Source organism: Aquarana catesbeiana, linkage group LG12, assembly GCF_042186555.1.
Source record: "Aquarana catesbeiana isolate 2022-GZ linkage group LG12, ASM4218655v1, whole genome shotgun sequence".
Classification (NCBI taxonomy): Eukaryota; Metazoa; Chordata; class Amphibia; order Anura; family Ranidae; genus Aquarana; species Aquarana catesbeiana.
This window is the reverse complement of record NC_133335.1, coordinates 34,364,598-34,388,554: the sequence shown is the minus strand read 5'-3', so window position 1 is coordinate 34,388,554 and position 23,957 is coordinate 34,364,598. Positions and strand designations below refer to the sequence as shown.

Below are 23,957 nucleotides of genomic sequence, written 5' to 3'. Positions count from 1 at the left end.
GATGCTGGCTTCTGGGAGATCTGTTGTTGCTGACAGGGGTCTATTGTTGCTGGGGTGGATCTTTTGTTACTGGAGGGTCATTTTGTTGCGGGGGTCTATTGTTGAAAGAAGGGTGTAATATGCTTATTAATAAAATCTATCCAGATTACTTAGCACCACAAAATGATACTTGGTTCTGTAGTCTCTAAAAAGGTCCATACTGGAAGGTGGGTAGAGGATGGAACCAAGTAATCAGTGCTCAGAGGTGGATAGGGGGCGAAGACAAGGGGTGACTTGAAAAGGGGAGTTCCTGAACCTATTTCTCTGAGAAAAAAAAAGCCCTGTATATATATATATATATGGCTTTTTTTTCTCAGAGAAATAGGTTCAGGAACTCCCCTTTTCAAGTCACCCCTTGTCTTCGCCCCCTATCCACCTCTAAAAAAATTAAAAAAAAAAATATATATATATATATATATATATATATATATATATATATATATATATATATATATATATATATATATATATATATATATATATATATATTTTTTTTTTTTTTTTTAATTATTTTTTTTTTTAATTGACAATGATATAACTGCTGAAGCGCATGGCCACATGGGCTATGCAAAGTACATTAGTAATATTTTGTTTTTCCTGTTGCAGAAAAATTGTCCTCCCAAGTGTCCAGGAATATCAACAACAATAATAATTTATGCTCAGTCCAATTTGCTCGGGCCGGAGACTGCTTCACTTTAAATGTAGTTTTTGCTAGGAAGCCATAAGAGACCCTAGAAGGTATCGGCGGCTGCTGGGCTGGTAACCTAGCAACAGGAGTAAAGGTTGGTGAACTGAGCAACGGAGAACATGAGGCCGTTTACTAATGAGTGAAAGTTTCTGTCAAGATTGTAAATATCTGTCAAGAGAGATATGCGAATACAGTTTTACAAGGATCAGTTGATAATGGCGCTACAATGAGATTATGACTAAGACAGAGACATGAAGAAAAGGAAAATGACAGGAAGAGGATATATATTTTTTCAAAGTTTTTCTTTAACCCCTTCAGCCCCGGAAGAATTTACCCCCTTAATGACCAGGCCCTTTTCTGCAAACAAAACGCACTGACACTGTATAAATGACACTGGCAGAGAAGGGGTTAACATCAGGGGCAATCAAAGGGTTAAATGTGTTCCCTATGAGTATTTTCTAACTGTGAGGGGGATGCTGACACTAGACAAAGAGAGAGATTGGTGTTCCTGATTACTTGGAATCACAGATCTCTCCCTTCCTCTGTGATAAAACCACAGTCTGCCTTTATTGCATTACGTTCTGTCATTCCCCTGAACGATCGTGGGTGACCTGCTGATTGGCTCCCACTGTGTCCAATCACAGCGGGAGTGGGTCGCCGGCGGCGCATACCCCAGACCAGGGAGCACAAACAACGTACAGGTACGTTGTTTCACGCAGCCGAGCGGCCCTGCCGCAGTTAGTGTACGGTGGGTGGTCCGGAAGTAGTTAACAATGTGTTGGCCACTACTTTAGTTGCAGTGTACTGGATCAATGTATTTATAAACGAGATGCTCCTCAAGTTATTTCTCTCAGGGTTAAAATAGAGTTCCACCCAAAAGTGGAAGCTCCGCTTATCCACTCCCTCCTCTCCTTCAGTGCCACATTTGTCACCTTTCGGGGGGGGGGGGGGGGGGACAGGTACCTGCATTTGACAGGTATCCGTCCCCACTCCTGGGAGACTGACATCCCTCAGAAGTTCGCCTCCTTTCCTCCACTGCCAGGCCAATTATAAAGCGCAGCGCGCTTTGCGCATGCGCAGTAGGGAACCAGGAATGGCGGCGGCAGCACCTAAGAGCCAATTCTAGATTAAAGCTGGGGTGTCGGCATTGCGGGATCCCTGGACAGATAAGTGTCCCAATATTAAAAGTCAGCAGCTACAGTATTTGTAGCTGCGGACTTAATTTTTTTTCCGTGGGGGGGGGCAGAACTCCGCTTTAAGGGGGTCCCATTCAGACATGTGTGTTGTAGTAACACAGCATACTGCATATCCTTCTGATTATCAGTCTGAAGAAGCACTATGACGTGGCAGCAAACACATGGCAGCACATGACTTTGTCGTGGTGTGCTACAATCCCAAGAGATGGGTCCTTTTATTGTTCATTGCATTGAGCCATTCATTATGATTCATCTTCCTTAAATGGATAAGTTCACCTTTTGTAGCATGTTATAACCCACATTAAACTTGTTACTGATGCACCAGCTCCAGATCCCACATTCTGACAGCTAACGGAGGATCTCCCCCCCCCCCCGCCACTGGCTGTCACATTCTGCAACAAACGTGGCTGTGCGGAGCCCCGCCCGCGTCATCTATTCACAGTGTTCTGTGAAATGGAAAATGACAAGGTCTTGCAGCCTTTGCAACTGCTGGCTTGTAGTTCTCAACAAACTACAATGGCGCTATTGAGTACTGTGGTAGGTCATTCATGCTTCCTGTCACAGTGTAACTGCCTGGCTGTATCAGAAGTACGGGCAGACAGATACACAGACAGTCTGCAGGACCGTGGCATTACACCAAAGACCTGCTGATCGTGGGTGCAAAGCTTGTACAGGTCCATTATAAAAAAATGAATAATAAAATACCGGTACATATTTTTTTACATGCAAAAAAAAAATGTGCATTTATTTATTTTGTTTGCAAAGCTGAACTTATCCTTCAAGGCTAGGTTCACACTATTGCAGGTGGTGCAGCTCACATTTGCACAGGTACAGCAGCCCGTTCATGCTTCACCTGTGAGTAATGCAGGTAAAAGGTTCCCTGACCCTCTCCCTTTTTTTTTTTTTTTTTTTAAATGCAGTGGCACGGTACTCTGGCCCATGCAGTTTCACGCCCCCAAAACATGCCACATTTTCTGATGCATAAGGGTGTAATTAAAGATTAACAGCACCCCCCGCATGTCTGCTAAAGGGCAGCGTGTTTTGGGTGCAGGAATGCCAGCGATTTACAAGCATTTCTTCACCCACTACAGTGTGAACCCAGGCTAAAGCAGTATTAAACCCAAAAGTAAACATTTATTATAATCACAGCTTACCAATTCTTAGATGTGATGGCTGCATTAGTTCTTTCCTTTTTCCTTTATTTTCTCCTAGCGATACTGTTTTTCAACAGAACAGGCTGTCCTGCAGATGTAGAAGATAGAGTGTTGAGACAAAACATTTACCACTGACAAGGTGCTTACAATGATCAGCTTTTATTTATTTATGTAAAGCCTTTCCCCTAAAAAAAAAAAAAAAAGCAGTTGTAACTGCTTATAAAGTGTAAGATGGAGTTTGGCTTCAATTTGTTAGTGTATCTAAATCTGCTAGTACATCTAACACTCCCCTCCCCCAAGACTGACAATGTTGCTGTCCACAGGTGACCCCCTGTGATCCTTCAGAGTGGGGGGGGGGGGGACTATTAAAAAAAAAAAAAAAAAAAAGAAACAAGCCTAAGAATTCAAAACTAATGCAGCCACAGCATCTAATGATTGGTAAGCATTTACATTTTTGGTTTTGGATTTAATACTGCTTTAAAGAAGTGGTAAAGGCAGAAGGTTTTTTTATCGTAACCACATGCCGACCAGCCGCCACAGTTGTACTTCGGCAGAATGGCACGGCTGGGCGAAACGACGTTATGCAACGTTGCTTCGCCCTGTGGCCACTAGGGGGCATGCACTCCCCGCGCCGGTGCAAATGCCCGGCGGTCTCGATCACCGCCGAACTCCCGCGATCGCTCGGGGCTCAAAGAGAGCCGGGATCTGTGTGTGTAAACACACAGTTTCTGGTTCTCTGAGGGGAGAACTGACAGATCGTCGGTTCATACATACATACATACATACATACAGAGTATGAACAGAGGATCTGTTAGTTTCCCTGCACTGTCCACATCCCCCTTTAGTTAGAACACTTCCTAGGACACACATTAACCCCTTCACTGCCCCCTAGTGTTATCCCCTTCACTGCCAGTGACATTTTTACAGTAATCCGTGCATTTTTAATCGCACTGATCGCTGTATTAATGTCAATGGTCCCAAAAATGTGTCAAAATTGTCCGACGTGTGCGCCATAATGTCGCAGTCACGATAAAAAAAAAAAAAAAACGCTGATCGCCGCCATTACTAGTAAAAAAAAAAAAAAAAAAAACATTAATAAAAATGCCACAAAAATGATCCCCTATTTTGTAGACGCTATACCTTTTGCGCAAACAAATCAATATATTATAGCAATTTTTTTTACCAAAAATATGTAGAATACATATCGGCCTAAACTGAGGAAAAAAAAGTTTTTTTTTTTATATATTTTTAGGGGATATTTATTATAGCAAAAAATGTGTTTTTTTTTTTTAAATTGTCTCTCTTTTTTGTTTATAGCGCAAAGAATAAAAACCGCAGAGGTGATCAAATACCACCAAAAGAAAGCTCTATTTGTGGGGAAAAAAGGATGTCGATTTTGTTTGGGAGCCACGTCGCACGACCGCGCAATTGTCAGTTAAAGCGACGCAGTGCCGAATCGCAAAAAGTGCTCTGGTCTTTGGCCATCCAAATGGTCCGGGGCTGAAGCGGCTAATGCATTCTACGCATTAAGATAAAAAGCCTTTTCTGTGTAGCAGCCCCCCTAATACTTACCTGAGCCCCCTCTCTGTCCAGCGATGTCCACGAATCCCTCCGCCATCCAGGACTCTCCCTCCTGATTAGCTGAGACACAGCAGCTGCACCATTGGCTCTCATGGCTGTTAATCAACACGATACTACAGTACTGTGGGGGGTTTGGTGGCCACAAATGCACTGTGTTTGTTAGATGCATTTAGGGTGCCATTACCAAGGGCAGCGTGTTCCCATGTGGTGCAGGAAGTTTTCTAGTGTGAACGAGCCGTAAAACCCTAAGGCTACAATTTGGTGTGTAGTGCACCAAAACTGTGTGACATAAATCCCAGCTAGCCTGCACAAAAAAAACGCGGGTACACTGCACAAAGTGTGAAGCCACCCTAAGGGCCCTTTCATGCTGCTCTGTAGCAAAATCACAGTAAAAGCACACATGCCTTTTTACCACAATTTTGCCGTGTTTCAGGAGCATTTCCTGCACATTTTTGGGTTGCCTGCACCCGTGAAAAATGGGCATGCGATTCAAAAATGCAAATCACGATCACCACGATTTCAATTCATGTCGATGGGAAGCTTGCGTTTTTGGTGCGGTTTTCAAAACCGCACCAGAGATGAAGTTGCGGGACTTTTCAAAACGCATCGCACCTATAAAAGCAGTGGTGTGTAGAGTCCCATAGGACTTAAAGGGAAGTATTTTTCTTTAAAAAAATGCAGAAAAAAAAAGTACAAGAGTGAAAGGGCCCTAAGACTGCATTCACACCTGGGCGTTTTGAATCGTGGGTAGATTTTCCCGCAATTTCAAAAACTCTCAGGTGTGAATTACAAAAATCGCACAACGCACATTTCAGATTGCATTTATTTGAACAGCAGCTAAAAGCAAGGTGCGGTTCTGCCGCGATAAAAATCGCACTTTAATCGCAGCAGAACCACATCACGTGAAACATGGTCACCCCAAAAAAAAAAAAAAAAAAAACTCAGGAGCCTCTTTTGGGCGACATGCTTCAAGCGATGCCGTTTGCCACGATTTATTGCAATAAAACCGCACCACGTTTTTAGGGGCCATTCGAACGAACGGCATCTGAAATGGACGTTGTGTGATTTTTTCATTCACACCTGGGCGATTTGAAATAGTGGGCAGAATCGCGGCAAATCTGCCCAGGTGTGACTGCAGCCCTAAATAACCTTGTATTTTCCTAACTATTTATTCCTTTCTCAGAACTGTGAGCTATGCAAGAAAACAAATTAGACCCCTTTCACACTGAGGCCATGCGGCTTTACCGCTGTTAAAACGGTGCTCTTCGGCTGCTAGCAGGGCACTTTTAACCTCTGCTAGCGGCCGGGGAAAGGGTTAATGGCGCCCGTTTTGTGGTGCTGTCGAGGCACTTTGCAAGTGCTTCGGCAGAGGTGCCCATTCATTTCAATGGGCAGAGGAGGTGGAGGATCGGTTCACCGCCCCAAAGATGCTGTTTGCAGGACTTTTTCCTGTGCTGCAAGTGCACCGCCCCAGTGTGAAAGCACTCGGGCTCTCACATTGGGGTGGCTTGAGAGGCGCTATTTTTAGCGCCAAAATGCCTGAAAAGCGCCCCAGTGTGAAAGGGGTCTTAGAAGGGCTTATTTCTGAGCTGGTATAAAAACACAGAAAAAGCCAGTGGCGGCCCATCCACGAGGAGCGCCGTCCCCCTAATCCATGCGCCCAGCCCCTAATCTACATGCGGGGCGCTGGACACATGAATACCAATTTTTTTTTTTTTTTTAAGCACATGATTAGAGCCTGAGGCTTTAACTACTAGCTGTCATATGACTGCGGGACGAGACAGCTCTCGTTCTGGGCGGACGTCATATGACGCGACCGCCTTCCCGAGCCACTAGGGAGCGCCCGCTGCGTCACTGGGGACCCGATGCGCGTGCCCGGCGGCCGCGATGTCCGCCGGGCACCCACGATTGCCCAGCAACCGAGCAGGACCGTGGATCTGTGTGTGTAAACACACAGATCCACGTCCTGTCAGAGAGGAGAGGAGACCGATGTGTGTCCCTTGTACATAGGGACACCGATCGGTCACCTCCCCCCACAGTTAGAATCACCTCCCTAGGACACACATTAACCCCTCGATCGCCCCCTAGTGTTAACCCCTTCCCTGCCAGTCACATTTACACAGTAATCAATGCATTTTTATAGCACGGATCGCTGTATAAATGTGAATGGTCTCAAAAATGTGTCAAAAGTGTCCGATATGTCCGCTGCAATAAGGAAAAAAAAAAAAAAAAATCGCAGATTGCCGCCGTTACTAGTAAAAAAAATATATATATAAATAATAAAAATGCCATAAAACTATCCCCTATTTGTAGACGCTATAACTTTTGTGCAAACCAATCAATATACGCTTATTGAGATTTTTTTTTAACCAAAAATATGTAGAAGAAGAATACGTATCGGCCTAAACTGAGGAAAAAAAATTGTTGTTTTTTTTTTTTTTTAAAAACTGGATATTTATTATAGCAAAAAGTAAAAAATATTGTGTTTTTTTTTTTAAACTTGTCCCTCTTCTTTTGTTTATAGCGCAAAAATAAAAACCGCAGAGGTGATCAAATACCACCAAAAGAAAGCTCTATTTGTGGGGGAAAAAAAAAATGACAAAATTTCATTAGGGTGCAGTGTAACATGACCGCGCAATTGTCATTCAAAGTGCGACAGCGGTAAAAGTGCCCGGTATTGAGATGGTTAACTGGCTTTTAAAAAAAAAGGGGTGGGCTCTGGGCACACTGAGCCCACCCAGCTGTATAACAATTAAAATTTGCTATAGTCTTCCTGATTGGCCGGGAGGAGAATCAGGAAGACCATAGCAAATATGAATTCGCTGTTGTCACACAACTGGGTGGGCTCAGTGCGCCTGAGACACGATTGGCCTAGAGGAGAAGCGATCGTATTGGCCGGCGAGGAGGAGACGCAGGGGAAGCCGCCTTGAAGGAGACGCAGGGTGAAGCTGCCGAGGAGGAAGCGCTGACTGCGACCTGGATGGGGTACATGCGGGGCTGGTGGGCTGACGTTTGAGTGACATATGGGCCGTTATGGGGGGGGCAGCAAGCGACCGGGGCCGTTTGCTGCCCCCCCCCAATAAAAAAAATGCATAGAAAACAATTGTGGCCCGCGGGGTTATAGCCCTCCCTTAGGCCCTGTTCACCCACAACGCGGGTTCCCTCTAGCAATTTTAAAAGCGCGATTCACAGGCGTTTACCCGTGTCGCACAGCCCGTTTAATCGAATTGGCTGCCCTTTGTGCGTTTTGTCGCGCACAAGAAGCTCGGGGGGGGGGCCAAATTTTGACCCTAAGCCAGGCACGTTTTTTTACAGGCGCGTCAAAAATCGCACCACGTTTGGGGGGGTGAATGCCATTCAAACGCGCATTTTGCCTCCATTTGGGTTCCCAATCGCCAAAATGTGAGCGGGACCCGAGGGATTCAGGAAATCGCACGCATATTCCGGCCCGCGTTTCCCGACTGGCACTAGAAATCCCCGGGTTTGGACGGCGTTCATTGTTCCTGGCACCCCTGAACCCAGTAAAACGGGCGTTTTGTCGTGCAACCAAACGTTCTAAACGACGTTATTCAAAAAATGTGCCAACGTCGGCTCCAAAAAAAAAGGGTACAAGTCCCACGTTGGCAAGGTTTGGGCGCCTAGGACAGACGATTCCAGTGAATGCTCTATGGCGGGACTACGCAGCGCTCCGGCATCCCTCGCGTGTGATGTCAGCCGTTCTCCATCCAGAAGAACAACGTTTTGTCTTTAGTTCTACTTTCAGAGAGGTCGGGACATAACGGGGCCTTCCGATAGAGGAGGAGGAGCCGGTGACAACCCGGGTATTTCCTCAGTAGTGTTGTCACCCTCCCCTCCCCCCACCTTGCAGTCAGTCAGGTGTCGCCCTGTTACTATGGAGAAGCTTCTAGAACTTCAGTCAGCAATGCTGAGACAATGGGAGTGACTGCAGCTCCTGTAGAACTACAAGTGTCAGCATGTCCGTGTCCCCCAGGAAGCCGCAGAGACACCTAATGAGTTACCTCAGAGCCCCTCACTGACACTCACCGGGCTTCCTCCTCCTCGGGTTTAAATCAGCCGCTTCTACGGGTCCCGGCGAGGACCAAACATGGCGGGCTCCTGTGTGAGCGCCTTTCCCGGGTCTTCTCCGGTACTCTGCTGCCACCCAGTGCTCACAACTCCTCACTACAACCAGGCGGCTAATGCCAGATCACATTGGAGAAATCGAGCGCGTTCCCGGGTCTTTCCCTGCGCAGTACTCTGCTGCCACCCAGTGGCTGTAATCACTCCCTACAACCAGGCGGCTAATGCCAGATCACATTGGAGAACTCGAGCGCGTTCCCGGGTCTTTTCCCTGCGCAGTACTCTGCTGCCACCCAGTGGCTATAATCGCTCCCTACAACCGGACGGCTAATACCAGATTACATTGGAAAAATCGAGCGCGTTCCTGGGTCTTTCCCTGCGCAGTACTCTGCTGCCACCCAGTGGCTATAATCGCACCCTACAACCAGGCGGCTAATGCCAGATTACATTGGAAAAATCGAGCGCGTTCCTGGGTCTTTCCCTGCGCAGTACTCTGCTGCCACCCAGTGGCTATAATCGCTCCCTACAACCGGGCGGCTAATGCCAGATTACATTGGAAAAATCGAGCGCGTTCCCGGGTCTTTCCCTGCGCAGTACTCTGCTGCCACCCAGTGGCTATAATCGCACCCTACAACCAGGCGGCTAATGCCAGATCACATTGGAGAAATCGAGCGCGTTCCCGGGTTCTTCTGTTGAAGCAGTACTCTATACTGTCACCCAGCGGCTACAACCGCTCACTACAACCAGGCACAATAATGCCCAGATTACACTGGCGGTAATAGAGCGCGTTCCCGCGGTCTTCGCTTGAGCAGTGCTCTGCTGCCACCCCGTGGCCTCAACACCTCACTACAACCAATCGTACGAATGCCCAGATTTACACTGGAGGAAGATCGAGCGGGTGTCCGGGTCTTCGCCTGACCGGTACTCTGCTGCCACCTAACGGTCACAGCCGCTCACTACAAGCCAGGAGCACTAATGCCCAGATTACGCCACCAAATCGTATTTAATAACCCAGATCTGGCAATTCCTGGAGGATTAGAACATAGGGATCATTGCTTCCTGTAATAATCCACAGATCAGAATCAACGGCTGTATAATCTGATGAGGAGGATCACCATAAAATAATAGGATTCAGTCACAGATAGATTAGGCGCTCGAAGAAGCGGGAGAGAAGGGTTTTAGCAGCACGGATTGAAAAGGCGTAAGATTAAAAGGCGTAATTTACACGGGGATGTGTGGATTATCTGCATGGAATGCAGGTTCTCACTGGCAGAGAAGATCCCGCATCAAATACAAGCCTAAAGTAATCACGTTTAGAGGTATATATTTCTTCAAGTGACTTTTTGCTTGAATGCATTTACATAGTTACATAGTTAGGATGGAAAAAGACAACAGTAAAAAAAAGAAACAGTTTATTTAGTTCAACTACTAGAAAAAAAAAAATAAAAGTAATAGGAAACCTCCCCATACACAACCCTATAACCACAGCTGATCTAGAGAAGGGGTCTGCAACCTATGGCCTGCCGCTGCGAAATGTCAGGCCCGCCAGTGCATGTGACAAATTCACACAGACATTTTAACCCCTTCACGCCGACCGTACGCAAATATGCGGTCTCGGCTTGAAAGGGTTGTACCAGGGGTGATGCCTGCAGCTGCAGGCATCACCCCGGTATTGTTTTTTAGAGCTGGCGGTTGAGTTTCTTGGGATAACAACCGATGCAGCTGCTCGGCTTTTTCCCAAGCAGCAGGAGGGGATGTCCCCCTCCCGCCGCCTTCTGCGGCTCGCCTGGGCTCTCCCGTCTCCCCAGGAAGGCCCGAGCGACCAGCCGGCACGTCCGCAGGTTGGCCTGGAGACCCGTACGAGGCCGAAATCAGCTTCAATCGGGTCTCGGATCTAGTTACCCCTGGAAGCAATGTCATGACATCACTTCCGGTTTACAGAAGACTTAAAGCGGACCTTCAGTCATTTTTTCATATTTCCATCTATTAAATCTTCTGTCCTTGTTGTTTTAACTTTGGATAGTAAAACATTTTTTTTTTGCCAGTAAATACCTTATACAGCCCACTTCCTGTTTCTTGTCTGGTCATTAGCTTATGAGATATTGCACAGCTCTGTCTCTCACTTGTGAAAGTTTGCCAGGAAGGGAGGGGGGATGAGTCATAAGAGGGCCAATGAGAGCTGGAGGTGCTCCTCTGTGTGTCTGTGTAAATCCAGGAAGTGAACAGGCAGCAGCTTCAGCTGCCCACAGTTAAAATGGCTGCAGCCAGACTCAGTGGAGGGAGATTTCTGCAGCATATTTGGCAAGTACAGAATCACAGTATATATAAAATAATATGCAAAGTGGTTGGAGGGAAGCTTCAGAATGGCAAATATGTTTTTATTACTAATTATGTGAGCAGACGGCAGTACCTCTTTAAAGGTGGCAAATTTTAAAAAATTACAGCATTAAAAACAGCCAAACTTGGCGTTTTGAATGCTTTTAAGTGCAAAGGAGGGATTTGGGGTCTTATAGACTCCAGATCCCTCTATAAAGAGTACCTGTCACTGCCTATTACTGTCACAAGGGATGTTTACATTCCTTCTGACAGCAATAAAAGTGATCAGAATTTTTTTTTTCAAAAGGGACAGTGTAAAAATAAAAAAATAAATAAAAAAGAAGAAAAAAAAAAAGTTTAAAGCGCCCCATCCTTCTGTGCTTACACAGCGGGGGGGGGGGGGGCTGTATAATATGCAGGGCAAGGCTGTGTAATGTAAAGGGGTCCAGAGGTACCGATCGCTGTATAGGGGGGGTCCAGAGGTGCGGGGACTGTGTAATGTAAAGGGGGCCAGAGGTGCGGGGGCTGTGTAATGTTGGCTTCATTTATTAGCAGGTGAATGCTTCCCTCCATGCATTCACATACATTGAATCTGGCCCTTAAGTGGAAAAAGGTTGCTGACCCCTGATCTTGAGGAAGGCAAAAAAAACATAAAACATAATCCAATTTGCTCCAATGTGTGAAAATAAATTCCTTCCTGATCCCCATATATGTTTAAAATCTGCAGATATGTATGCATTTCCTTCTTTTTTTTTTTTTCTTTTTAACTACACAGCTAAAACGGGGTGCAGATTTCCATTTGTAAGCACAGCAGTGCCTATGGCCCAGCTGATTCCAGTAGTGCAGCACTTACAGTAGATGCACACAAAAGTAAGTATTTACACCAGTGGCAGGGGAAGTGGTAGTGTAAATGTGGAGCCGACCAACTGGGGGGGGGGGGCATGGCGTTGGGATGTCTTGTTTGCCGCCCCCCCTCCTCCATCGGTCATCCCCACACTTACACCGCCATCCGGTCGGTTGGCCCAGCACTTACCCCATCTAGGTCACGGGCAGCTTCGGCTCCTTCCTGCAACTCCTCCTTCCCTGCACTTCAGGCTTCACGGCGGCTTCCTCCTTGGCGACTTCCCTCCTTCTTCTCTCAGTGCGGCAGCCAATGTGATCGCTCTCCTCTTGGCCAATTGGGTCTCACCCACTTCCTGATTGGCCAGGAGGAGAATCAGGAAGACAATAAGACAATAATGAATATTAAGTCGCTATTGTCACACAACTGGGTGAGCTCAGGGCGGAGTGCTCTGCGCCCAAAACCCACCCTTTTTTAAGCCAATTAGAGCCTCTGGCTCTAATCATGTGCTTCTAAAAAAAATTAAAAAAATCATTGGAATCCACGCTACCGGCACCCTGCATGTAGATTAGGGTCCGGGCGCATTGATTATTGGGGGTGGCACCCCTGCGCCCCTGATGAACGGGCTGCCACCGATTTACACACAGCATTTTAGACACCCGTGTAAATGAGCCCTTAAAGCAGAACTAAAGTCTAGTATTAACAACCTGTTTACAGGCTTGCTCTTTATTACAGAGCAGTAAAATAAGCCTACCTGCCTGCTCAGTGTTGAAGAATGCACACTGAGCTGCTCATGCATGTGCTGGGATGACTGCACTCCTGTGCATAGAGTTTAATTCCACTTTACAGGGAACTTTGGCCAGCCTAGACAAAGTAACAAGACTACCGGATAGACATACCTTGCCAATTTATGAGATAAGAAAGAGGGACGCCTCTTAATACTAAGTATGTAGAAAAGACATGATGACCTGCCATGTCCCAAAGTGCATAAAGAATGAAAGCACAAACAATGTTTAGACATGCCTACCCGTGTATAGTGTGTCTTGATTTTTTTCATTTTGGATAGAGTAGGAGAGTGTCAAAACCCCTGTGTCCAATGAGATTTCCCATCACTTCCTGTCCTGTAGACTCAGCAGGGAGTAAAGGGATATCCTCCAATGTGAGGGAATTCCTCGATGGCTGGGTTCACACATGTCCAGCTGCAGTCCAAAGCGTTTCTGTTCACCAGTTCAGGTGCGATTCAGCTGCAATTTTTTCCTGAATTCGCACCTAAACCAGACCCAAAAACGCACAGGACCCTTTTCAAAACCACACCGTGGCCACCCTGGATGTGTGTGAACCAGCTCCAATTAGAACCGGACACATTCATTCACATGTTATGCAAATTGGATGCAGTTAAAACCCGCATACAATTCGCATAGATGTAAACCTAGCCTTAGTTGTCACAGAACAGACACATTGAAAGATTTCCCCTCTATTCTTGTTATGGTGGCAACTCAAAATCTTGGATTTACCCTCACTTTCATTCCCATTGGTGATCAGCTGGGTTGAGTCCGAGCATGTGTAGATTAGGATCAGAACTCACATCGAGCTTGACGGGAAGCGGTCACCTGTATGGGCCAATCATCTGTGGCCGGGGCATTTCCCTCCTTGCAGCCACAAGTATACACATCCCTTGTATACAATACAATGTCCTGGGAATGCCCTGGCTACAGACGACTGGCCCATACAGGAGACAGCTTCCTAGTGGGCTTGCACAAATGGGTTTGGATCAAAGTCCAAAAACACCAACAAAAAAAATAAAATAAAAAGGACAATTAGAGAAAGGTTTTTATTGCACTGACAGAAGTTTTAACCCATCAACACTCCAAATCTACAAAAAAAGTATTGCCTTTAGTTATACTTTAAAGTGTATCCGAACCTCAGAAAAATGCAATATATTACATCCTACCAGTCCTTAGATGTGGTGGCTGCATTCATTTGCATATTTCAGGATTTATTTTCATCTGGTGAATGGTTTGGAATGATGGACTTTATAGGCAAAACACAAAAGATTAAAAAAGAGTTTCAATATTTATTACAAAAAATGTGATTAAAAAACATGTACATAGACTTACATATATTCACAAATAATACCTAGGAGCATATTGAATACACCATCTACATATTAAATATATGTTTAAACAAGATATTCAGTCATTTTACTTGTTCAATCGTAACAGGTTTCAAAGGAGACAGTGTAAAAAATAGCTCGACTTGCTCTACATGTTACGCGTTCATTAAGGCTTCCTCAGGAGCTTTTGGCATATTATTTTCCACAAAGGGAAAAAAATAAGTAGTAAGATAAAATGAATGGGATGTGCTGTCCTCCACCTTAATGGACGTCCATAAGAGAAGGTCTTCAAATTGGATAATACTCGGCGTTTGTGCTGTCACCAAGCGGGGAACTCCTTAACCTCATGCGTCTAAGGCACCTGTCAGGAAGTATAGCAGCAACCACCCCCCTAATGCTATTTTGGGATGCCCTAAACTGACCTAGCTTCTACCTGGCCGTATTGGATAACATTATCCCTGGTACAAACTCATTACCAATTTCTTGCTGGACTTGGCTGATTTTGGACTTGCTGGATCGCAAAAACTGTCAAGAGATCCCCGAATTGACTGGCACATACAAGGCTTTGGTTATCTTTTTATATCCTTTTCCATCGTCATAAAGTTCCATTACCTTGTTATGCATGTCTTTTGATAGTTCTTTTCTGTTCCCCATGGCTTAGTATGTGGCCTGCTCAGTGCATCAATGTAAGAGCTAACAAACTCATTGACTATTTATACATAACACTAATTGCACAGATGTAGGACCTTAACCTCTAATTGCCATTTTATCCTGTCTGTGTCACCTTGTGTGTCTGTACCAAGGCCAAACATTCCAGGGCATGTAAACTTTTGATCATGCGCTGATCAAACACACATTTTTCAACAGTTCCATTTGAGAGGAGTTAGCAGCTTGGCCTGCCCCACCCCACCCTCAATGATTTGGGACAGGAAATCATAGCAGAGGTGACGGCACTGGTGTGCCCAGTGAAGAATCAGCACCTAGGAAGACAGCCCTGGACTCCATGGGCTGGTAAGTGTCTATATCCTAAAACAGTGGTTCTCAACCTCAGTCCTCTAGCACGGCGGCGGGGCCCCGGGGCCCCATGTTTTCAGGTTTTACTTTACTTTGCACAGCTGCTTTAAATCAATATCAGTGACATGGTATTATTAAGAGCTATTTTACCTAAGGCAAGTTCCCAAAACATGGCCCGTTGGGAGTACTTGAGGACTGAGGTTGAAAACCACTGCCCTAAAAGTCAGCAGCTACAGTGCTTTTAAAAACTGAGTAAAGTTCCTCTTTAAGGATCCTTCTGTACAGAGGTTTGAATGAGGAGTTCTCCTTTAAATTGCCCCTTGGCTTTCTGAATTTTAGGGGTGGATGTCACTGTGATGCTGCTGTAAAATATATACAGTGGAACCTTGGATTACGAGTATAATCCGTTCCAGGAGAATGCTTGTAATCCAAAGCACTTGCATATTAAAGCGAGTTTCCCAATAGAAGTCAATGGAAACCAAGATAATTTGTACCACTTCTATTGCAATGCAATACTGTATGTGGCCAGAGGTGGGGGGGGGCGCCGGAGAGCCTCTGAAATACTCGGGGACAGCTCGGCTGAACTCGGAAACCCTTGGAAATTCTCAGAAACACTCGGGAACAGAGTATTTCCGAGTGTCTCCGACGCCCCCGCACCTCTTGCCAAACGCGGCACTCCACACCCCATTAGCTTGAATTCGGCTCGTTTCGCGAGACAACACTCGCAAACCGAGTCAGAATTTTAAATAAAAAGTTGCTCGTCTTTCAAAGCGCTCGTTAACCACATTACTCATTAACCAATGTTCCACTGTACAGAGAAAAAAAAAAGGACTGCTATAATCTATGGGAAGGTTTCCCTCTATATTGAGGATCTTATTGATCACTGTACTACCGGGCGGCATGTTACATGGCGACAAAAACCTGATATAATATTAGAATACAGATTCTAACAGATCTCCATTTTACCCCAGCATTACTATTTTACCCCAGCATGCAGTGACCTATTACGTCATTTTTTAGTGTACAAACCAACAAGCAAAATAGAGATAAATGTTTTTTGAACTATAGTGACTCTTCAGACTCCTCTCAAAGCCTCTTGCACATATTTCCTGCTGTAGTTAATTTGATGAATTTAGCTGCAAATGTACAGGGGTGCCAGAAATTGTGGGGGGGGGGGGGGGATAAATAAAAAACGAAAAGAAAAAAAAAGGAATAGATTCTCCCATCCACACATTCGAGGCAAATGAAGGAATCCTCCTTGCTGCACTATTGTATCCTGATAGAGGGACTCCTTTGCTGCCAGAATACACTGATCATCACGGCAGCTGATTGGCTGCATGCACTGATTAAAACACAAATTTTCCAACAGTCCCATTTGAGAGGAGTTGCTCGCTAGGTCAACTACTTTTGAACAGGAACAGCTATAGATGGAACAAAATTCGGTCAATACCTGCTAAACTGGCTGAATTTCCATCCATTTGAGATCCATCAATGTGTAGGTGCAGTCTATTTTCTCCATTGCAGGTGGTAATAGCGACAGGGAAAGGTTCCATAGGAGAAGGGAAAGGCTAGGGAGACTGTGACAGACCTAGCTGGGACAGGGGCTTTTGGAGTAGAAGCTTCACTACATCAGCTTGTCGTTGGAGTGAGGGGCCGACTGTCCCGGCTAGGTCTGTCAGAGACCTCCCCACGTAAGCTCTGACCGGCCGGGCTGCGTTCTGCCTCTCTAGACAGTCGCTGTGAGTTCGGCTGAGATCTGCTATGCTGCAATCTGCTGTTCACCTGTGAGCGTTCCCGGTTGGGCTGCGTTCCACCAGGCTTGTTGTGAATTGTTGTATTCTGACTACAAATACAAATACTTTCTATTTACAACTGCACTGTGTGAGTTACTACCGCCGCACCACGCTGCACCCTTAAACATTTTGCCAGCTTTACAGTCTGTAAATTTTGAAGCTTGGTGCCAGCCCCTACCCCACTCTTCTTGGCACAAGCCCATGTGTGCCATTATGATAAATGCAGGTTCAGTTCTGCGGTATCTAGACCCGCTCCATTCTCAATGTCGGTGCCTCCTGCTAATCTTACCAATAGCTCGAAGTGGTCATGAAAAGGGGAAAAAAAAAAAAAAAAGTGTGAGTTTCTTTACTGTTCTGGCCATAAACACAAACAAACAAAGGGCACCATTGAAGGAGACATAATTGGTAAACGCAACACATACACACACACATTATATATATATATATATATATATATATATATATATAAATAAATAAAAAGGGGTAGACCTAAGTATTTAAACCCACCCGGAAACCCACACACTCCCAAAGAATAAAGTGGTGGTGGGGTGGCATGTTAGTACCAAGTTCTAGAAATTATAGGTGCCAAGAAACCCCAGAATGAAGTCCAGACATACACACTCATACTCACACAACACACACATCAGCACCACAATCCCCTGAAAAACCAACCATAGATGACATAGACATATTTCAGGTAAGTTGGGCGGACAAGACTTCACCCCAAAATGACTCAGAGACATCCAACCACGGTTGCCATATTTTTGTGAATTTCTGAGGGCACGCCCTACCCTTATATATCAATTTAAACGTAGGTAGATCCCCATTTACAACACAGTAGAAATTTTGAGCCATGGGTGAAGTAGCGTCTTTCCAGTGTAACGAGATCCCTTTACATTCATAAAATAACAACACATACGCAACAGAATACCAGCATAAGTCCTGGGAATAAAGTCATTCAGAATGCCTAAAAGTACAACTTCTGGGATCCGAGGTATTGGAAGATTAATGTTATGTGAAAAAAAAAACTAAATAAATCCTGCCAAAAGACCGTTAGTCCCAGACAGTTCCAAAACATATGGAGCACATCCGCTCCACCAAGTCCACATCAACAACGAATAGCAGCAGATCCCAATCTCATATGAGCCAGTTTATCTGGGGTATAATGTAAATGATAAATAAACTTAAATAGAATAAATTGATCTGCAGTACTAATCACATCCTGAAAACAAACATCAGTGGATTCCTCCCAACCCTCCTCGGAAAGCCCAGGCAGTAACAGCCACTTGTGACGGGAATTCTGAAATGGGTTAGACCCCGCCAATTGAAGAGGACTATAAAACGTAGTTACCAATTTATATCTGGATAGGACAATAAACCTTCCATTAGGAATACCATAAGCTCTAGGGTCAAAGTCCCAAACGGCGTCCGGATGGCATGACAAAACAAAACATATATTTTAAAAAGAATTTATTGTCCACACCATGACCTTGAGGGATTCAAACGACACAAAAACATTCCTGTTAACGATGTGAGAAAAGAGGGTAATACCAAAGTGACCCCACCAGGTCAAGTCAGAATGACCATATCAGGAACCATGAATCAGACAGAGACAGAAGTATAGTTATGTCACACTTGTTTATTATTAATAATAATAATAATAATAATGTAAACAGAGTAAGTGTAGTCAAAACAAGCCAGGAGTTCAGTAATCGGATTGGGTAGTCAGCCAAGCAAATGTCAGAGAGCCAGAGATAAACGTAGTAGTACAGCAAGCAGGATCAGGAGCCAGAAGGAACGTCAGCCGAGCAAGTCTTCAACAGGACTGCAGGAGAAAGTCTCTGTGATGTTGACAAAAGCGAAGGCAGAGATCAAGTGAGCTGGACGGCTTTAAGTAGGCAGGACTGACGAGCAGAATCAACAACAGCTGGGTAACTGTGGCGAGAGATGGGAGTTGGCAATTAGCCGATAGCTGAGCGGCCAGCTCAGAGAAGGAAGGGCTGAGCCCATCCCTGACAGACCTTAAAGCTCAGGGATATTAGAGTTATTTCATAACTTGAGGTGACTTTGGGAGTATTTTCCCCCCTCTCTCCAGGCCAGAAAGCCCACATCAACAGGAGAGTACAGAGAACATCTAGACCTTACCAACCTATGTAGCTCATCTTTAAGTGGAAAGAATGTAAAGGGTATATCCGCACTAGAAACTAAAGTTAATATGCAGCTGTGCACTATAACCCAGACACAAGGCACAGATAATATATGTAAAGAGAGTGAAGCACTAAACAATAAAGTGTATTAATGCAAATACAGACAAATATCAAAATATATGAATGTGCAGATAATCAACAGTATATAAACAATAATAAACTGTGAATAAAGTTTGAAGACACATATGCTAAATGGCAATCGTGCAAAAAGTTCATATAAAGCTGGATGGAAGAAAAGAGTGTTTGGAAATGACGATCATACACCTGAAGGCGTGACACCCATCACCATAAAAAAAAAAGGAGGCTTACCGGAAAGCCAGCGACCCCTCTTACTCAGAGAGGTCACACAGCGCTTGGTTGGATCTCTGATCCACTGAGAAAGAAGTCCGGACGTTCCTCTTCTATGGCCGTGGATGGTATACACCAGGGAGGTTCACAGCAACTCAGGATGCAAGATCCAGTGTAGGAAGCCTCAATATCAGAATGTTTAGGAAACAAAAGGACTGCACATAGTGTGATACTGTCTCAACATCCAGTTTATTAAGCAGTACACTGACATAAGTCCAAGCTATGATCATGTCACAATCAACAGATCTAACAGATAAAATCCTTGTGAGTTTTAAGCAGCGATCGTGCAAGTGCAGCAGCATGTGTACATAGCTATCCCGGGATAGCTACGTAATGTTTAAGGCCTCATATTTGGAAATCTCGCTATGAATTTGAACACCCAAATATTTAAAAGACTGGGTTATTTGTAAATTAGATCTCTGTAAATAAATCATAGGGCAAAAAAGGGCCAATAGGGAAGTCCTGGGATTTGTCCCAGCCAACACGACACCTCACCAAACTCTTCCACAACCTGCATGAGCTTATTAAAGTAACTCTCCGTACCATCAAGGTAAAAGTAGCGCATTGTCTGCATAGAGAGAGATTTTTTTCTTCTAGTGGACCATAACAGATCCCCCCAATTTTAGACCTCTAATGTATCGCTAGAGCTAATGGCTCAATTGCTAGTGCAAACAGAAGTGGAGAGAGGGGGCATCCCTGCCTCTGTAAGAAAACGGCAGAGAGAGACATCCATATTAGTGCGCACTCTGGACTTTGGGTCAGCGTACAGTAGGCAAACCCATTGGTCATAGTGCGGACCAAAGCCCATCCGGTTTTCTAATCATTAGTGGGATCATATCGACTGCAGTGATGCTTCAAGGAGCAGGATAGAAAAGTTTTGTAAAAGCAAATGTATTTTTTTTGCTGGGGAAGGTCCATTCATTTCCAAATCAAAATATTAAAATCAAATGAAATTTTGAAGTATTTCGAATGGTATTCGTTAAGTCATTGAATGTACTGGGATTTTTTTGTATGAAAATTCATACAAAACCAGGGCTGTTTTTAAGGCAGGGCAAAAAGGGGCAGCTGCCCTGGGCCCTGTCATTGTTGTGGGGCCCAAAGCAGCTGTCTGCCAACTATCCTGGTTTAATTTCCCTCGACCCTTGAGGTTTTAGTCCTGTGGTGTGTCCCAATATCTCAGTGTGAAGTGCTGCTACTAATGCTGCCCAGCTCTGCCCTATTGTTGTGTAAAGAAGACTCACCTGCAGACCCTGTGTTTACATGTAAATTACCAGCATTCATATGTAAATAGCGGCGGCATTCATATGTAAATAGAGGCGGCCATCGGCATTGATATGTATATCATGCCCCCGAGGTCATAGAGTTATCTCTAGCAACCAATCAACAAGCAGAAATAACGTGCTGTAACCTCTAGCAACTAATCAGTGAGCTGTAATGTGTGCTGTAACCTCTATCAACCAGTCAGTGAGCGGTAATGATGCACTGTAACCTCTGGCAATCAATCGCAATGACTGCCTGATCTGATTCAGTAAACTGATTTTGAGTCTAGCTGCTATTTACTGTAGGTCTTAGAGCAGGTGAAGAGCAAAACTGCATTGGGGGGGGGGGGGGGGGGGGGCAAGAAAAGTTTTGTCCAGGGTCCAATCAATATTAAAGACGGCCCTGATACAAACAATCATTTGAAAATCTACTAGTGCATGGTCAGCTGTACGCAGGGGTGGACCGACCATTCGGCACTGCCCGAGGACCCCATGCCACTGAGGGGCCCTATCAGGGTTGCCAGCCTCAATAATACCAGGGACAGTATGTAAAAATCTGTTTTTTTAAATCCCAAGATTATAGCCGCCCCGCTTCTCCGGTACCTTTTCAGTGTGTGTATGTGTATTCTGTGTGTGTATATTGTTGTCTGTGTGTGTATACTGTGTGGCCCCATAATCTATTGCCTGGGGGCCCCATAATCCCCTTTTGCCTGGGGCCCCATAATCTCCTATTACCTGGGGGCCCCGTGAGTTGTCAGTCCGCCCCTGGCTGTACGCTTTATAAGACACACAACCTTGATACCACTCTATAATACACCAGGTTGTGTAGGCTTTTTCTTCTCTGTGTATATGGTGACAGGTCTCTTATGGATGCACTTCATTAAATTTTACATTCACTCCTAGTTAAGGCTTGGGTGTTGCACTTTTTTTCTAGCTCCATTCAGTGACCAATACACAACAGTCTGGGAATGGAGAGGTTAATATCGGACGCAGACTTCATCTCTGGTTACCGTATTGAGCATCTTGTTTTTCATGATAATGGTTTGCTTTTTAAACGCTCTCTGGAGGCCAATAGAGCGTGGAAAGTGCAGAATTATACATGCAGGGCAAGCCATAAAACATTGCATTGTCATAATAAACTATGAGTTATACAGGGGTTATTATTTCAGTGATGGCTGGACAAATAGACAGCTGGCCCCTAAATGGGTGATGCACTAACGTGAAATATACCTGTGCATACTTCCAATTAGAACAAAGAAGCTAGATTTCAGCTATTATAATATAAATATGTAGCAGCCTCCTAGACAGATGCTAGGATTAGGTAAATTTAGTCCTGGCTTACTGTATCCAGTGCAGCTACTGCTTTGTTGTTCGGTAAATTTAGTGTTGCTCACTGTAATCAGTGGAGCAGAGTTGATTATTCTGGTCTGTTCAGTGTTTCACCTGCTACAGGACTTGATTGCTCTCCCTGCTTTCTAGAGCAGTGGTCTCAAAACTCTGGCCCGGGGGCCAGATGTGGCCCTTTGCTTACCTTTATCAGGCCCTTGGGACACTATTACTCCCACTAATACAGGGCACTATACCTTTACACCAACAATCAGACATACTTACTGTCACTGATACCAACAATAGGACACTATTCCTACCACTTACCCAAACAATGAGGCACTATTCTTCCCACTGACACCAATGATGGGACACTATTCCCTCCACGGACACCAACCGCAGGGCCCTATTCCTCCCACTGATCCTTCCACTCCTTCCTTCCCCTGATACCAACATTGGGAAGCTATTCCTCCTAAAGACACCAATGATAGGGCACTATTTCTTCCCCCAATACCAACAATGGGGCACTATTCCTCCCACGAATAACATTGATGGGGCATTCTTTACTCCCATTGATGCCAGGTCATGGTCTACTCTCACTGGCCACAATCCGGCCCCTCCAAGTCTGAAGGACAGTAAACTGTCCCTTTGTTCAGAAAGTTCGGCGACCCCTGCTCTAGAGAACTGTGGATCTCTCTGGAACATACAGGTGGGAAACAATGCAAATGGGCAGCATGAATATTTATACAGCTTTGGCCAATCCCAGGGAGGGTGTCCCTGATGGCTACTGGCAGTCTGTATAAATATTCTTTTTTTTTTTTTTTGTATAAGATTTTATTGAGAGGAATAATACAGTTTACAATAAAACAGTCTGGACTACCATACTAAATATTCAGTACACGTGAAGAGCCTTTGTATATGGACAATCCTTAAATATTCTGGGACACAGAAGAGCTTCCAGGTCTTTTCCTTCAGGAGAGGAACACAGCCTAAGTGGGGCTAGTTGCCCCCTTAGGCAACTGTTGGTGTTCGTGAGGCTTCAGCTGGGCTACCTGAGGGCCTGCTTGGCTGAAGTTACTAAGAACTAACTGAGGGGCTGTCGTCTGAAGATCTAGTCTGGTATCACAGGAAAAAGATGTCACGTGGATGCTGGAAGGAGGCAACCAACATCCCAAGGACATTTGTGCCCATTTGCTCACAGCAGACTGCTGTGAGAGATCTAAGAGAATTTTGGTCTGCTGCCACCCCTCTGGTGCTAGAGAGAGTCAGCCGAGTGTGTGTAAAGGGGACATTGGCTGGTGTTCTGAAGAGCTCAGTTTATCTAATTCTCCGTGAAGGGACTCTGTTCTAATTGCCCTAAAGAAAAAGCTTTTGTGCTTTTAACTGCTTATATTACAAAGCCAAGTCCACAGTTTGCTTTTTGCAAGGAATTTTGCTTCAGTTCTACTGAAGCAAGTTTAGGAAGAAAGTTTAATGTCCTCATCTTGTACATAGGATTTTTTTTTTTTTTTTTTTGGAGTATCCCACTCAATTCCCCAACCAAGTTGTCCAAAAAATTAAAACATCAAAAAGAACACCCCTGGACTTGTTATTCAGCCAAAGAGTGACTGTGATCTTTTGTCCGGGTGCCAAGCAATTAATGGGAAAAGGAACCCGGGCATATTTCCAACGGCTCCTACAGGGGTAATACTACAAATAATAATAACATATATGATATATTTCTACACACACATTATATAAAATGCCAGGTTTGTGCAGCTGTGGATGTCTCCATTGGCAGGATTCTGTCTCATTTCCAGTCACAGTGACCACCCCTAATCACCCCTACAAGGACACAGGCCGCAATGAAACCTGACCAAATGTACTTCTTACCCTCTACCACTGTAAAAAATAAAGCACCTATTGAAGAGATTATGTTCAATTCTTATGGTTATTATGACCACCCAGGAAGTAAGGGAAGATCTTCTGAATGGGAACACAGCAATAGAAACGTGACAGAAAT

General features: G+C 44.8%; 1 protein-coding gene across 2 annotated transcripts in view; it reads right to left on the bottom strand.

The window, feature by feature from the left end:
* LOC141113742 (chloride channel CLIC-like protein 1) overlaps positions 1 to 8,878 on the bottom strand; it is a 327,043-nt gene extending 318,165 nt beyond the window's left edge. Inside the window, exons 1-2 of one of the 2 annotated variants that reach the window (XM_073607029.1) lie at positions 8,678 to 8,878; positions 3,078 to 3,165 (exon numbers count right to left, since the gene is read on the bottom strand). The gene's annotated coding sequence lies outside the window, so the exon portion shown is untranslated. The remainder of the gene's footprint in view (positions 1 to 3,077; positions 3,166 to 8,677) is intronic. The other variant, XM_073607028.1, reaches the window with a different exon arrangement.
* Between the last annotated feature and the right edge of the window lie 15,079 nt (positions 8,879 to 23,957).